At 43.0% G+C, this 6,291-nt stretch overlaps 1 pseudogene; it reads right to left on the bottom strand.

Annotated features, from left to right (window-relative positions):
• Window positions 1-753: 753 nt before the first annotated feature.
• Window positions 754-1,313, bottom strand: LOC147698043 (small ribosomal subunit protein eS10 pseudogene; annotated as a pseudogene).
• Window positions 1,314-6,291: the final 4,978 nt, after the last annotated feature.

Genomic DNA, 6,291 nt, shown 5'->3' with positions numbered 1-6,291 from the left:
TTTGAGTTCCTGACACAAAATGGACAAGTGTTCCTCTAAAAGCAGCTCTTATGTGAATGAGAAATTTTGATCGGATTATTTGGAGCACCCATTTGTCAGATGTTATGCTCTGCCATCTGTGGAGGAAATAAATTACCCTGTCTACAACAGGGTGGCCATATACCGTCATGGGTTAGCTAAAGCGGCTTAAGAGGCGAGAGGGGTGGATGATGAGCATTATGCTGCCTCTGAGAGCCTGGTCGTTGTAGGCTGGATCCCTGACCCCAGCCTCAAAAGGACTTGGAGGGGTCTGTTTCTAGGGTGGTGAACCTTGGTATTATGTTTGAGCCAAACCCCTTCTGAAGCACCAAAAGGGGGAAACCTGCAGGGGCTACTGCCTCAAGGATGCAAACATGCCAAGGGAACACATAATATCCCCAATCTCTTTGAAGTGGTCCAGTGCCTGGTCTACTTTAACTCCAAAGAGATGGGTCCCATAAATTGGCATACCCATCAGGGACGCTTGGACATAACCAGAGAAATACGTGGATCTCATCCACATGCAGCACCGAAGAACCACGCTGGTACCAAATGCCCTGCCTAAGCAGTTAGTAGTATTCAGCCCATAACGGATGACGTACTTTGCTTTGTCATGACCATAGTGCATTATTTGCACTAAATCTGTGCACTATTTGTCAGGGACTGTCTGCGAGATCTTGTTAACCATGTCCCACAATACATGCCAGTGCTTTTTTTTTTTGGGGGGGGGGGGGGTTCAAAATCTTTATTTTACACAATCCAAGAGAATTTATTGAGGAGGCTGGCCACGTCCACGACCAAATCCACCGCGAAACTGGAACTCTGTAGCCGCTCCAGCACCAGCTTCTGCCTTTTTGTCAGCACCAGGAGGAGCAGTAGTGCGTCTGTAAGTGTCTCTATCAGCCTCACCACGGTTGAGACGAGCAGGGCGCTCACCTTCAAGACCTTTGGGTCTTGGTCTGCCAGTCTCTGGGCGGCTTCTGCGCAGGGTAGCAGGTACAATTTCAGGGGGCAGATGCAGGAAGTCTCTTAGGTACGGGATGCCCTCATTGGTCAGATACCAGTAGAAATGCCTCCAGGCAAACTTCTCCTTCACGTAACCACGTGATTTTAGAGACTGCATGGCCTTCATGACATGTAGGTTGGGAACATTCTTGTCAGCCAACTCCGGATGCTTGGGCATATGGACATCTTTCTTAGCCACCATCACTCCCTCCTTGAACAGGAGCTCATAGATAGAGATTCGGTTCTTCTTGGGCATCAACATCTCTGCGGCTGCTTGTAGGCCTGGAGCAGAAAAGCGCCAGTGCTGGTGCAGAAATATCTTTCTTTTAAATCAGTTCAACCCTTGACTTACAAAGGTGGTCTCCAACGCTGCACCTGATTCTTCTTCAGGTCAACTGGATCTTTGCCACCATTTTAGAATGGTGCATTAAGTCAACATCAAAATATAAACAACACTTATTATGTTCTTTCAATAAAGGCAGTTTAGAATATTTTTAAAACCTTTATTCATCGTTTAAAGTTTAATATTTTGTTTTAGGTTTTTATGCAAATTAGGAATTTGATAAATGTGTGTCCCGAATATTAAGAAAAAATTATGGTTACCAACATTCAAGAAAATTACAGCATGTTCCATAAAGGAAATATTAACTAAGTCCCTACTCTATTCTAGCCGATCCTAACGAACCAGAACCGATAAAGAGTCATTTTCAGAAGAAATCGTAATTTTAAGGAGCAATTAATATAAGATTAGCATTTTGTTGAACTTCCCATGAAGAGCCGTTCTGGAAACTTGTCCAAGTCTCTTAATTCAGAAGTTAGTCGCAGCAGCAGCTGTTACCCTAAAATAATTTAGCAATCACCATCAGCAGGAGCTCACAGTGAAGAAGGCAAAAAAGCCAGGATATTGGTTGGTAACAGAACAAATAGCCTGGGCCAAACGTGCAGAATAGGCTCTCAGAGGGGAGCTCTAAAGAAAAGATGGTGGAAGAGCTCTGTCTCCTAAAATAATCCGTTAAAGCTGAACTCCTAGCTAGGAACATGTATGAAAAAAACACAAAACACATATATCTATCCTCGTCAGTGTTAAGTCATCTGAGTCCAATGAAAATAAATCGTCCAATGGTCTGATACATCTTTCTTCATTGTCACTGTTGATAAGAGTGGCTCAAATCCACCCGAGTGACTTACCACACTCACCTATAGTTACTCATTAAGAAGTCAGCCGGACAGTGGAGAAGAATAAACAAGGTAATTTTATTAGGCCACAAACTCCCATATGAGAGGGCCCTGTCCGACCTCACCCCAAAGAGTGCGCCGAGAGGACTAACTCATATCATCACAGCAATACATTATAACATGGTACAGTGAAGCAAAACACGCCCCTTCTGGAAAAATACTGAACCCCAGAGAGAGGAACAATGGCATCATACAAGAGGCATTTGCACCTGCAAAGGCAACATTTGGATATCTCTGCCCAAGGCCGCGGAGCCGGGCCTCAGCGTCTCTGGTGCATGAGAACATTACTGATAAGGAACTTGTTAGTTTCGGCCACAGCTAGCTGAGAAACGAAAAACTGCTGCATTAGGGTTTTTCTTATTCCTACGGGAGGGGGGAGGGAGTGAGTGCGACTCGCAGACACAGAGGAATACTCAAAATGGAGGCACACAAGCTAAGCTAAGGAAACTAAATATCACCACACGTATAAATGAATAATCACATGAAGAGTAAAAATAACGTAAATGCATAAGTATATACTTCATTAGTTAGACACATGATGCTAACTTGCATATGTAAATGTTAATGGGTGGGGCATCGAAAATGAAACCTATCACTGTAAACATACAAAAGCACGAGAACCTTGCAGTTTACACTATAAGCTGTTCAGAACTCCACTGCATGACAATAAACTAGTAAAACCAGGTGAAGGCCTGCAAGATTAGCCAGGGTGGCTAGCTCGACCCCACTCGGAAAAACCTTCTTTAGAGTATTGCAAATAAGGGGACCCCTCCATCTTTAAAGCTCCGTAGGGGAACTGCCTAGACCCAGCCCCATAGCAGTGAAGGTAAAGGATAAAAAAACAAAAGGGGCCCGACAACTCCTTACTCACAATGTTGCACAATGAGGACTAAAAAAATAAAAATAAAAAAAATAAACTAGTCTAACGCAGAAACATTCTAATTGTAACTTCTAGGGAATTAAGTCTTGAGCTTCACATTTTCCTGCATACAATATTGTTTTAATGTACAATTAGTATTTATCATTGTGAATATGTGTCAGTTAAAATCTAACCAAACACAATGAGAACATGTAGTTTAGGGAAGAAAGAAACACATTTTTAAATTCAGAACATTCTACAAAGATGACATGTCTAATGAAATCAAACATGAATTATTTATTTAAAACTCCAACATCCAGCATCTTGCTAAAATCATCTACATATTTAAGAAAGTTGAAATAAAGGCAATGAAGATAATAGAGAAATAAATAAGGCCTGGTCTAGCTTGACACTGTAATTATTATAGAAATAGATGCTTACTTCAAAGAAAAATCATGAAACATGTTAAATTGCACGTTTTAGAAAAGGCTCATTTACTATTTGTTCCATTCTTTAGGCATTCTCATCCCAATATTTTCACAAGTTAAGACACATATTTAAAGCAAACGTTTCCCGCTCTAACATGAGTTGTAGTGTAGTTCCTATTTTCCCCATAGGCCCTGCGCATTGGAATAACATAAACAGCAGTGTAGATGTAGGACTGAGGTCATCTAGGTCTCTACTGACTATGTTAGACTTAATTTAGGTTTGCGCCAGCTAGCTCAGAGGTCACTGGAAACTTTCTTGACTGAATAGGAAGGGATCAGCTTCCCTGGCACAGACAAGAAGGGATTCAGCTTCCGACAACCGCATAAACATGACAACTTTGCTCCCTCAGAATAAGAGTCAATCTCTAGAGTCGTGTGAAAACAATAGACAGCTATTTCACTCAGTCAGATGTGCATTCTTAGTTTCACCAGAGTGCAGAGAATAGAGAGACGGGCGTTTTCAATAAAAGGTATTATTTATTGAGCAGTCTTCCTTCCCATGCAAGAGAAATGAATTGCCACAATTGCAATACTTAATATAAAGTAAAGTACGTACAGTAAAAGGAGTATTATAAATAATACTGTAAAATCATTGATATGGTTTCTTAGCCATAAGACACTTTAAAATGGATAAAATATATATACATATATACATAGGCTAACGTGCTCAACTGGTGCTTCTAAAATACGCCTACCCCGGTGTACCTGACCTAAGCCTAATACGTGGGAAGGAGTAAGTAAGTAGCAGTTTAAGTTAAGTAGGTTTTTGCCAAGAATCTGACTCAAGAATTCTCTCTAAGGGTTTAGTCAGCACTGTACCTTGGGAATAGAATGTAGGAGGTCTGGTATCTCTCTCTCAGGACTCGATATCCCAGTCACCCGCAAGGGTAGGCTGGAAACGCCGGAGCTGGATTTTCTCGGCAGGAGAAAAGACAGCGTCTTTCTCAGCGCGTCAAAGAGGAGGGGCAGCGTCCGTGGGCTCTCCCCGTCTGCTGGGCTCTCGGCAAGTAGATTAGCTGCTCTGCTCCGAAACCACCACCGTGTGTTTGCTTAAGGCAACGTTGGTATATTTGTACCTGAAAGGTGCTGAGTTTGACGTAAGGTTTGGACATAAGACGTCAATAAAGATGTCACTAAGAACTGGCCGTTCTTACAGTGCTCGCAGGAGTTCTATTACAAATCAAAACAAAGCAAGCGGGGATTTCCCAGGTTTCTGGAGGTTTGGTGTGTTGAAAGAACTCGTTGGGATTTCTAGGAATCTAAGGAAGTAGCTTTTGCCATGCCTTGGGCTGCAAGGGCGATTTACTCAAATATGGATCTGTTTCTTATGCCATTATAGGGATATTTATTGATTATAGCCGTGTAAGGGCATAAAATGGTAATATTGATTCAGGTTCCTAGATAAAAACACTACAGAGTGTCTCCCTAAAAGGGAGCTGGCATTGACCAAATGGTGAGACTAGCAGAGGAAAGCGTCCCTTTCCCAAATTGCCTCATACTTTTTGAACTCCTACCTGAGGCGTGGTAGGAAATTAGTTTGAGTTCAATCTACTTGTTCACACCTGGACCACCAAAATCTTATGCATAGGCAGAAAGAGATAGGCCGGTCCCCTGGGTGGGTATGTGTCCTCTAGACACTTGCCTATTTACTTGTGGGTACGACCAAGGTTCGTCCCAAATGCGCATTTATTTATCAGTCTGGGCTTTGTTAAATTCGAGGAGTGGTTCTGTGGAAGCCTTCCCAGGCTGTAGGACGTCATAGAGGACATTATTTTTTACCTTAATGGACCAGTGCTTTAGGTCCAGAATTTCAGGCAGCAAGCCAGATGACCACAGCAAAGGAGGCTGATTCTTCTGTGGAAGGGCCAGAGAGAGGGAAGGAGACTCAACCCAGTGTTATGGGAGGTGTTCAGGCCACTGGCCTGTTGAAGGTCCATGTATAAATTGTTATCATCATTACAATGGGATGTATTATCTCCATCATCTCCATCATCATCATCTAGACCATGGTGATTGTTTTCTGAGTCTGAACCAAATTGGTTTCAGAGTGTCTGTGGCAACTCCTAGGTAATGGAAGTATTCCGTCGGAGTCATAATGAGGTTGGACTGACTACATGAAAGCTTGTGGGAGATGTGGCTTTGGACGAGTTCATGTCAGACAAAACAATTGGATCCTCCACCAGTGTCAGGGCCTGCGCTAATATGGCAGGGACTCGCATTGCTTGTGGTGCCAGGTGTGGAGCTGTGTTGGGTGTCGTCCCCAGAGATTCGGCCAGACCCTGCAGAGGGGTCTGAAGACACAGACAGCGTTGAAGACAGATACAGTGATGCAGGGCTGGCTGTAGTACTGGTGGCGCCCTGTGTGACAATGTTTGCGACCCCCCCCATGACCACCACGCCACGGATTCCCTCACTATCACCATTTGACAATACCCTCCAAGTCTCCATAACCACTGTCTCTTCTATTAATTTAGTTTTATAGCTCCACTCATAACAGTTTAAGGTAGCATACATTGCACAGAGACAATCATATGTGTGTTAATCAGTGTATAGGAAATGTTACATATGACAGAGGCCTACAAGGTGTAGGAGTCACATGTCATCCACACTGGTAAGTAGTATAGTTTGAGTCCTTGGTCTGGAAAAGCACACATTCAGAATTTAAAATGTAACACCATTGTTAGG

Source organism: Lissotriton vulgaris, chromosome 8 (genome assembly GCF_964263255.1).
Source record: "Lissotriton vulgaris chromosome 8, aLisVul1.2, whole genome shotgun sequence".
Lineage (NCBI taxonomy): Eukaryota > Metazoa > Chordata > Amphibia > Caudata > Salamandridae > Lissotriton > Lissotriton vulgaris.
This window is presented reverse-complemented; position numbering and strand designations above follow the sequence as displayed.